The sequence below is a fragment of the Microcaecilia unicolor genome, chromosome 1 (assembly GCF_901765095.1).
Source record: "Microcaecilia unicolor chromosome 1, aMicUni1.1, whole genome shotgun sequence".
Taxonomy (NCBI): domain Eukaryota; kingdom Metazoa; phylum Chordata; class Amphibia; order Gymnophiona; family Siphonopidae; genus Microcaecilia; species Microcaecilia unicolor.
The window spans coordinates 44,710,037-44,721,674 of NC_044031.1; positions in this window are offsets into that span (position 1 = coordinate 44,710,037).

Here is an 11,638-nt window from a genome sequence, read left to right on the forward strand (position 1 = left end):
CCCTGGAGCAGCTTTTAGTGGGTGCAGTGCACTTCAGGCAGGCAGACCCAGGCCCATCCCCCCCACTTGTGGTGGTAAATGTGAGCCCTCCAAAACCCACCCGAAACCCACTGTACCCACATGTAGGTGCCCCCCTTCATCCCTAAGGGCTGTGGTAGTGGTGTACAGTTGTGGGTTTGGGGGGGCTCAGCACTGAAGGTAAGGGAGCTATGCACCTGGGAGCAATTTGTGAAGTCCACTGCAGTGCCCCCTAGGGTGCCCGGTTGGTGTCCTGGCATGTGAGGAGGACCAGTGCACTACGAATGCTGGCTCCTCCCATGACCAGATGGCTTGGATTTGGTTGTTTCTAAGATGGGCGTCCTCGGTTTCCATTATCGCTGAAAACTGGGGACGAACATCTCTAAGGACGACCTAAATGTTGAGATTTGGGCATCCCCAACCGTATTATCAAAACGAAAGATGGACGTCCATCTTGTTTCGATTATACAGGTTTCCCCGCCCCTTCGCTGGAACGTCCTTAGAGATGGACGTCCCTAGAGATGGTTGTCCCCGTTTGATTATGCCCCTCTATGTGGCAGTGTCACATAATTATTGCCATACAGGAACAGACTGAACGTCCATCAAGCCCAGCATCCTGTTTCTAACAGTGGCCAATCCAGGTTACAGGTACCTGGCAAGAACCCAAAACAATATAATACATTTTATTCTGCTTATCCTAGAAATAAGCAGTGGATTTTCCGCAAATCTATTTTAATAATGACTTATAGACTTTTCTTTTAGGAAGCTATCGAAACCTTTTTTAAACCCCGTTATGCTAACTACTTTTACTACATTCTCTGGCAAAGATTTCCAGAGTTTAATTACACGTTGAGTGAAGAAACATTTTCTCCAATTTGTTTTAAATGTACTACTTTGTACCTTCATTGCATGCCCCCTAGTCCTAGTACTTTTGGAAAGAATAAACAAGCGATTCACATCTACCTGTTCCATGCCACTCATTATTTTATAGACCTCTATCGTATCTCCCCTCAGCTGTCTTTTCTCCAAGCTGAAGAGCCATAGCCTCTGTAGCCTTTCCTCATAGGGAAGTCGTCCCATCCCCTTTATCATTTTCGTAACCCTTTGGGTGCCCAATCACCCAGTCTCATAAGGTCCTCTTGTAATTTTTCACAATCCTCTTGCGATTTAACAACTTTGAATAACTTTGTGTCGTCAGCAAATTTTATTACCTCACTAGTTACTCTCATCTCTAGGTCATTTATAAATATGTTAAAAAGCAGCGGTCCCAGCACAGACCCCTGAGGAACCCCACTATCTACCCTTCTCCATTGAGAATACCTACCATTTAACCCTACTCTCTGGTTTCTATCTTTTAACCAGTTTTTAGTCCACAGTACAACACTACCTCCTATCCCATGACTCTCCAATTTCATCTGGAGTCTTTCATGAGGTATTTTGTCAAATGCCTTTTGAAAATCCAGATACATGATATTGACTGCTCACCATTATCCATATGTTTGTTCACTCTTTCAAAGAAATGTAATAAGTTGATGAAGCAAGATTCCCTTCACTAAATCCATCATGGCTTTGTCTCATTAATCCACGCTTATGAATATGCTCTGTAATTTTGTTCCTTATAATAGTCTCTACAGTTATGCCTGGCACCGACATCAGGCTCACCGGTCTATAATTTCTCAGATCACCTCTGGAACCTTTTTTAAAAATCGGTGTTACATTTGGCCACCCTCCAATCTTCTGGTACCATGCTTGACTTTAAAGATAAATTACATATAACTGACAATAGTTCTGTAAGTTCATTTTTCAATTCTGTCAGTACTCTGGGATGGATACCATCTGGTCCAGGCATTTGCTACTGTTCAGTTTGTCACAGTGCACTATTACATCTTCCAGGTTTATAGATATTTCATTCAGTTTCTCTGACTCGTCCGCCTTAAATTCCATTTCTGACACGGGTATCTCTCCCAAATCTTCCTTGAAGCAAAGAATTCATTTAATCTCTCCGCTATGGCTTTGTCTTCCCTGAGTACCCCTTTTAACCCTCGGTCATCTAGCGGTCCAACTGATTCTTTTGCCGACTTCTTGCTTTTAATATACCTAAAAAATATTTTACTGTGTGTTTTTGCCTGCAACGCAATCTTTTTTTGAAAGTCCCTCTTTGCCATCCTTATCAGTGCTTTGCAATTGACATGCCATTCCTTATGCTGTTTCTTATTATTTTCAGTCAGATCCTTCTTCCATATTCTGAAGGATTTTCTTTTAGCTCTAATAGCTTCCTTCATCTCACTTTTTATCCATGCTGGCTGTCGTTTGGTCTTCCTTCCTCCTTTTTGAATACATGGAATATATTTGGCCAGGATGGTATTTTTGAAAAGCATCCACACCTGCTGTCAATTTTTGACCTTCACAGCTGCTTCTCTTAAGTTTTTTTTTTTTTTTTTACCATTCTCATTTTATCATAGTCTCCTTTTTTAAAGTTAAATGCTAACGTATTGGATATCCTGTGTGTACTTGCTCCAAAGCCAATATCAAATCTGATCATATTATGATCACTGTTATCAAGTGGCCCCAACACCATTACCTCCTGCACTAGATCATGTGCTCCACGAAGGACTAACTCCAGAATTTTTCCTCTTCTTGTTGGGTCCTGTACCAGCTGCTCCTTAAAGCAGTCCTTGATTTTGTCAAGGAATTTACCCAGTCAATATTGGGATAATTGAAATCAATACCAAAAATTCTACAATCTATCAGCGTCTTAAGGGTGATAATAAATATATAAACATGTAAGATGGTGGAGAAAAAAGACCTCAGTGAGAACCGGACACACCTCTGTTCAAAGGATACACCTTAAATAGAGAGGGGACCTCCTTAATCATTAGTCTCAAAAAAACTCCACATACTCCTCTTTCGTGTTATCATAAAACATAACACCCTTTCAAAACAGTGTAGAGGAAGGCCAAAAAAAATTTCCGGCACAAAGCCGTTACTTAGCTTGGATGGTGAAATCAACGTGATTCTCTTTTTTCCATGCAGTGTCTCTCAAAGTCCGTTCCTGCACTAGTCCAATTCCCGACAGGGTAGCCCTGTTTCACCAATCAAATGGCTGCCTCAGGGGAAAACAATAAATACATTTTCAAAAACACCTCCAAGTCTCGACCCACGCCTTCACTGCATATTTCAACATCTCCTCAGGAGTTCCTGAGGAGATGTTGAAATATGCAGTGAAGGCGTGGGTCAAGACTTGGAGGTGTTCCTGAGGAGATGTTGAAATATGCAGTGAAGGCGTGGGTCAAGACTTGGAGGTGTTTTTGAAAATGTATTTATTGTTTTCCCCTGAGGCAGCCATTTGATTGGCGAAACAGGGCTACCCTGTCAGGAATTGGACTAGTGCAGGAACGGACTTTGAGAGACACTGCATGGAAAGAAGAGAATCACGTTGATTTCACCATCCAAGCTAAGTAACGGCTTTGTGCCGGAAATTTTTTTTGGCCTTCCTCTACACTGTTTTGAAAGGGTGTTATGTTTTATGATAACACGAAAGAGGAGTATGTGGAGTTTTTTTTGAGACTAATGATTAAGGAGGTCCCCTCTCTATTTAAGGTGTATCCTTTGAACAGAGGTGTGTCCGGTTCTCACTGAGGTCTTTTTTCTCCACCATCTTACATGTTTATATATTTATTATCACCCTTAAGACGCTGATAGATTGTAGAATTTTTGAATTTTGGTATTGATTGTATTCTACATATTCCGTGTTTTGGAGTGATAATTGAAATCACCCATTATTATTCTGTTACCCAGTTTGTTAGCCTCCCTAATTTCTGATAACATTTCTACATCTGGCTGTTCATCCTGGCTAGGTGGATGATAGTACATTCTTAATACTGTCCTTGTCCCCTTTACACATGGAATTTTAATCCATAAGGCAGTGGCCCTCAATCCTGGTCCTGGAGGCACCCCAGCCAGTCAGGTTTTCAGTATATCCACAATGCCCAATGCAAAGAGCTCCTAGTTCTCAGAGAACATGTCCGTTCTCCTGAGGCTAGAGTAGCAGATTTGGTGGAGCTGAGGGAGACAGAGAGATACATGAAGGAGACCTACAGGGATGTTGTAGAGAAGTCCCACCTCCAGTCTGGTAGCCCCTGTGCTACCTTGGAGGAGAGAGGTCTCTTAGAAGGAAAGCATCACCCTGGTGAAGTAGGAACTACTCCTATATCCAGGACTTGCCCACCAGGGGATATACTATTCTCTCACACCGAGGATATGTCTCCAAGTGCTGCCCGGGAGGGAAGGGTTAGGACAGCTGTTGTAGTTGGTGATTTAATAATTAGGAATATAGATAGCTGGGTGGCTGGTGGACGTGAGGTTCGCCTGGTGACTTCCTGCCTGTTGCAAAGGTGGCGGACCTCACGCGTCACCTAGACAGGATTTTAGATAGTGCTGGGGAGGAATCGGCTGTCTTGGTATATGTGGGTACCAATGACATAGGAAAATGTGTGAGAGAGGTTCTGGAAGCCAAATTTAGACTCTTAGGTAGAAAGCGCAGGGCCCAAGAGACAGGCAGAGCTCCGGATTAGCGCCGCCGACCCCACTCAGAGCTGCCAGTGCCGCAAACCCCACTCAGCTGCCGAAAACCGCCAACCCCACTCAAAGCTGCTAGTGCTGCCTACCCTGACTCAAAGCTGGGACTCCCCCTTCACAGCTGTGAAGAGAGAAAATGGCAATGGACAATGACAAAGTTTTGCTAAACAGTGACTTTCATTTCAAGGACAAGACAACTGTTGTTTGCAAATATTGTGGTAAGGATTTCAAATACCATAGAAGCCTCACTATGCTGACCTACATCCTTAAAAGTAAGCATCCTTTTGTTCACTCATGAAAAGCTTCAGTTCCTGGAACTTCAGATTCATCTGATATCCGGAAAATTGAAAATTTCATCAGAAAATCAACTGTTGTAAGTAAGGCGAAAGCTGATGTAATGACTAACACATTGATACAATGGATTGCTATGGACTGCAGAATGGTTAATGTTGCATCAGATTTAGGGGTGCAGAGACTTCTCCAGGTGGTCACTTCTGACTCTACCTATGTGTTGCCTTCACGAGCCACCATTAGGCAAAAGTTAACTGAACTTTATGATCATATAAAGCAGGAAATAATGATGCACTTATCAAAAACTACGTGTGTCTATAACAGCAGATTACTGGGCTTCTGTTGGGAATGAGAACTATCTTGGAACAACTGTGCATTTTATCGATGAAAACTGGTGTCTTCAGTTGATGGCTCTTGGAATTTTTAATGAAAGACATGTGGCTGACCATGTCAAATATGTACTTGATGAATGGCATCTTCGGGATACAATTTCTACTTTTGGGTCTGATAATGCTAGATATATGGTTAAAGCAACTTCTCTTCTGCTGTATAAGCACATTCCATGTATGGTGCATGTACTGCAGCTCTGTGTAAATACTGCTATACAAGAGGCTGGAATTGATGTGACTCTTTGCAAATGTCAAAAGATAGTATGTCACTTCAAACACAGTTCTGTCAACACTTCAGAGCTTCATAAACAACAGCGATTAAAATAATTGCCTGAAGAGCAGCTGATCCAAGATGTGCCAACAAGATTGAACAATACCTTTCATATGCTGGAACGGCTCTGAAGCACAAGGAGCCAGTAATGTCAATTTTGGCAGAGCATAAAAGCTCACCTGCACTCTTAACAAAGGCAGAATGGGAGAAGATTAAAAAACTTTGCAAAGTGCTCGAACCATACAAATTTGCCACAGAACACCTTGTTGGTGAGATATATGTATCCTGTTCAGTTGTACCATTTGGTGCGTGAGTTTACCATATCTGATGACGATCCTGCATACATAATTTGCTTTGAGGAGACATTTTGTGCAGAGCTTAGCAGGCACAAGCAGAGTTTCAATGCTAAGGTTTTCTTCATAGCATGTGCTTTGGGTGTACAGTTCAAGAAGTTGACATTTCTTACTTATACAAAACGTGAAGATACTTGGGTTTCCATCAAACAATTGCTTGCTGTGGAAACTTCAAGCCTTAGACTTTTACTTCTATCTCCCAAAAAACAACCAGAGAAGAAAATTAAATTGTCTGCCTCTTATCTCTGATGATGAAGATGAGGAACAACCTGTAGGTGAGTTGGAACTTTAAGGACTTTGCAATTTTTTTTTCTTTACCATGTAAGCCGCATTGAACCTGCTGTATGTGGGAAAGCGCGGGGTACAAGTGTAATAAATAAAGCAGAGCACACTTCAACTGGAGAAGTTCACGTTTTAGACTGGTGGAGAAGACGCTGCACTGAGTTCCCAGCTCTCTGAAAATTGGCAAGACATTATCTTTGTACTCCAGCAACCACAGTTCCATGTGAACGTTTGTTCTCCAAAGCAGGATTTATTATTGACAAACGTAGATTATCTCTGCTCCTTGAGAGTACCAGTCAACTTCTTTGTCTAAATAACTGGCTTAATGGTTAATTCATTTGTGTAGTCTATGACGGCAATTATATAACTTGGTGCTTCAAATTAGGTGCCCCACTCTGGCAGCCCCCTCTCCTCTGCATGCGCCTTTTCCCTGCTCCTTATGGCCCTTGGTCTTGACCACTGCAGTAAAAGCATGCTGCGTCCCACCTGGCCCCAAATCTCTCTCTCTGACAGGAAGTTAGCAGCTTTGTGGAGGAGTAGACTAGTGGTTACAGTACCAGGCTGACAACCAGCAAAGCCAGGTTCGAATCTTGCTGCTGGTCCCTGTGATCTTGGGCAAATCACTTAACCTTCCATTGCCACAAGTACAAAATTAGATTCTGAATGTGTGAAGTGTAATTTGTGTGGTACGCTGGCACATATGCTGGTGGAAAAGTCCATAATCTGCTGACTGACATGGGGAAGCAACTGCTTGCCCTGGGATTGGTAGCATGGAATGTTGCCACGATTTGGGTTTCTGTCAGGTACTTGTGATCTGGCTTGGCCACTGTTGGAAACAGAACACTGGGCTAGATGGATCATTGGTCTGACCCAGTATGGTTCTTACGTTTCATTGGTTGTAGTGTTCATTGTTTCCAATGGTATCCCAATAAAAATTATTAGGGACAAAAACAAACAAAATTCGATTCTAATTCACCTGGGGACAAGGAAATACCTAGTGTACCTGAATGTAGCTCACCTACAGCTACTACTGAGACAGATGCCAGCTAAATCCAAAAAGCAAAAAACATATTCAAGGCAGCCACTTTTGGTGCTTAACTGACACATGTCTCTCTTATGCACAAACATAGAATTGCCTTTCACATGCTTCAAGAAATTGTGTTCTTTTAAGTAAACTGGAATCAGTTATTGGTTGAATGTTTAGGATCAATAAAAAATGTAAACAACTATGTGTACATGCTGCATTTATTTTACACCTGGACCATGCGATTAATCACACGATTAAAAAATTTACGTCCAGCTTTGCGATTAAACATTTTAATCTCTGAACAGCCCTAATATATAGATAGATAGATATAGATATATATAGATGATGTCTTTTTATGTGATTTTGTTGCATTACTGTGCTCGTTTTCCTGTAACCCTCCTAGTTAATAGGCAGGCTATAATTATTTTAAATAAATAAATATTACCTTTCTTCAATAAGGGAACTGGTTATGGGATCTGAAGTTAAAGGAAGATTATATGTATATCAAGAGATATTCCACGTGCACAATCCTCTGCTCTGCTTGAACCAGTCGTCCCGATATAGCTTACAAGTTTGCTCAGATCTGTGCTACCTCTGTTTGCAATTTCTGCTCATATAGCAGAGCAGAAATAATTCCAAGTCAGAACTGCGAGTTCCTGCCTTGATTAAAACCGGGGAGCCGTGTTCGGGATGTCTGGTGGAGACTTGTTGGGCGATGGGCCTGTGCCATCTTCCTGAGACAAGCATTCTGCCATGGTAGGCTGCCTGGCTGATTTGTGCTGTTTGGTTGCTTTACTCTGCTTTTTAGTCTAGGGACAAGGTAGCATTACAGAGCAATTATTCATGACTGTAATACCCACTTGGATGCTGGAGAATTATAATAAAATTAAGCAGGCCTGCTGTGAGAGCTCAATCATTGCATTTTCACTTTCCAATTTCCATCACATAAGCTCACCATGATTTGTTTTAAATCCTCATAACCATCACCATTTAAGACTAAATGGAAGCTAGAAGAATGGTCTAAGGTTTGGCAATTAAAATTCAATGCGAAGAAATGCAAAGTGATGCACTTAGGGAATAGAAATCCTCGGGAGACGTATGTGTTAAGCGGGGAGAGTCTGATAGGAACGGACAGGGAGAGGGATCTTGGGGTGATAGTATCTGAGGATCTGAAGGCGACGAAACAGTGTGGCAAGGCGGTGGCCGTAGCTAGAAGGTTGTTAGGCTGTATAGAGAGAGGTGTGACCAGCAGAAGAAAGGGGTTGTTGATGCCCCTGTATAAGTCGTTGGTGAGGCCCCACCTAGAGTATTGTGTTCAGTTTTGGAGGCTGTACCCTGCGAAGGATGTAAAAAGAATTGAAGCGGTGCAAAGAAAAGCTACGAGAATGGTAAGGGATTTGCGTTACAAGACGTATGAGGAGAGACTTGATGACCTGAACATGTATACTCTGGAAGAAAGGAGAAACAGGGGTGATATGATACAGACGTTCAAATATTTGAAAAGTATTAATCCGCAAACGAACCTTTTCCGGAGATGCGAAGGCAGTAGAACGAGAGGACATGAAATGAGATTGAAGGGGGGCAGACTCAAGAAAAATGTCAGGAATTATTTTTTCACGGAGAGCGTAGTGGATGCTTGGAATGCCCTCCTGCGGGAGGTGGTGGAAATGAAAACGGTAACAGAATTCAAGCACGCGTGGGATAAACATAAAGGAATCCTGTTCAGAAGGAATGGATCCTAAGGAGCTTAGCCGAGATTGGGTGGCAGAGCCGGTGGCGGGAGGTGGGGATAGTGCTGGGCAGACTTATACGGTCTGTGCCAGAGCCGGTGGTGGGAGGTGGGACTGGTGGTTGGGAGGCAGGGATAGTGCTGGGCAGACTTATACGGTCTGTGCCAGAACCGGTGGTGGGAACAGTTGGGAGGCGGGGATAGTGCTGGGCAGACTTACATGGTCTATGCCCTGAAAAGGACAGGTACACATCAAGGTAAGGTATACACAAAAAGTAGCACATATGAGTTTATCTTGTTGGGCAGACTGGATGGACCATGCAGGTCTTTTTCTGCCGTCATCTACTATGTATGTTACTATGTATTTAAAGCATTGATATTGCCCCAGTATCCTCAATAAAGAGAAAAGCAACAAATTACGTTTTTCTACTATGATCTTGTATTCTTTGAGCACTTCTCAAACACCTCACTTATCTAATGGCCCAACCAACTTCCTCACAAGCGGGGCCAGATTAACACTATATTAGACTCTTGACAAACGTACATTTGTGGGCCTCCATATCATGGTCTCTCCCCTCAACATTTCAGCTCTCTGAAAGTAGTATGGAAAAGTGCAGAGCCTAGCTGTAGGCATGGTGGCAGTAATAGTTTGTGAATGAGCAGGGTACTAGGCAAGTTTCAAGTTGAATGGCTTAATGATTAGAACTGGAGAACTGGGGGTCATGTGATGCCAGTGGGCTGAAAGGACGCTTGTCAGCCTTGCTCCGCTCCACTTGTATTCTTATCTGCTATTTTATCAACCCCCCTGGCCCCCTCCCAGGGTGAAAGTTGCTCGGGTGTGTGTGCTCGCTGTTGGGGCGTCTGCTGAGGAGATCTGCCTGGCTGGTCCAGAATTCTGGGGTTTGCCAGCAAAAGCGCCACAACCCTCTAGAGACCGCATGCAGACTGTGAGTCCCAAGATGGCGGCGCATCAGGCCAACACCGCAGTGGTAACAATAAAAGAGGAAGCGGTAAGGGAGCTAACTAAACAGCTGACTGCAGTGCTCGATGACTGCCTCTCTAAACTACAAGCCTCGGTAGACGACATAAAAGAAAATCTGGAACGAGAAGCGACGCGGCTCCAGCACGTGGAGGAGTGCATTGGCAGACAGGAAGACAGGTCTGAGGCTATGGAGAATCGTATGGAGAAACAACTTACCCAACTAACGGATGACCTAGAGAACAGGAGTCGGCACAATCATATAAGGATTATTGGCTTACCAGAATCGGATCAGGATAAGGAACTGTGGGACTTCATTACAAGTTGGCTCCCAGCACAATTAAATGTTGACCAGTCCCAGGGCCCCTTGTGAGTGGAACGCGTACACCGCGTTGAGGCTGTTAGAGATGTAGAACAGCGGCCAAGGCCAGTGCTTGCAAGAGGCCTGGATTATGCGGAAAAGGAAAACCTAATGCAGGCATACCGGGTGAGCCGATCTGTGGAATATAAAGGAGCCCGTATTCTCTTGTTTCAGGACTACTCCACCCGTGTATCAGAACAGCGGCGTCAGATGGGTCAGCATTGCAAAACTCTCCATGACAAAGGGATCCGCTTCGCGATGCTTTACCTGGCGAAGGTGCGGGTGACGCATGATAATAAGACACTGTTTTTTTCTGAGCCTCTGGACCTTAAAGCTTTCCTGGACAAATTATAGTGGGAGACTTATCACCAAATCTGGCTTATTTAATACTAGAGAAAAAGGCCCGTTTCTCTTAGATATGAAACGGGCGCTAGCAAGGTAATCTGATTTTGCCATGAATGTGTTTAATGGAAGTGTTTTTAGAAATTTCCTGTGATGCTAATGAATAATTTCCCAGAGTGTTTTTATGACTAATCTGATGCATGACAATGAGATGTGTTTTTGTTATGTATTTCTGTTGTTTTCATTCTTTGTGTTTGTGAGTGAGTTGACATCTTTAGGCGTTTTCCCAGGTTTTGGTATAAGTGTAATCAAAGCAGTATTAGCATGAATAGGAAAACTTCCACTCTCTATCACCTCGTCATAATATGCCAGTAGCGCAGTATATAATTTTAAGGCTTTAATCGCAGCCTGCATCTCTGATAACTGCAACGGGGCATTTAACACTTCTAACTCTGGCACAGTCAACTTCTGACAAATAATCTGTGAGATCTTGGGCATCAGGCGGCGCTTCTGCTGTGTAAAGTGAAGTGAAATGGTCTGTAAAAATCTGTGCAATGTGTTCCGATTTATTAGTCAATACTCCCTGCGCATCTCGTACTGCTGTCACGGTCCGCGGCCCTCCCCACGTTTTAATAATCCGAGCATCTTACCCGGTCGATTACCAAAACGATAAAGTCTATATTTACGGTACAACCCTGAAGCCACTTCCACCGCCTCGGAAGAAAGGCTTGCTGCAGGAATTTCCCGCCATTCCTCGTCAGACGTCTCTTCCTTAGCCGAGTCTTTTGGTTTCTTATTGGCGAAGTCCTGGGGACCCTCGTCCAGTGATTCTTCTGTCCCTGAGTGGCAGGGTCTTAAGGGCAGTTCTTTTTTTCGTCAACTCCGGCAATTCTGAGTCGGCGGGTCTGTCGAGAAGCCTCGAGTGGTGGGGTCCCTCCGGTAGTCCTTCGGTCACTGAGTCATAAGGTTCATCAGGTGGGCCTTCGGTCGCTGAGTCATAAGGTTCCGCGAGCATCTC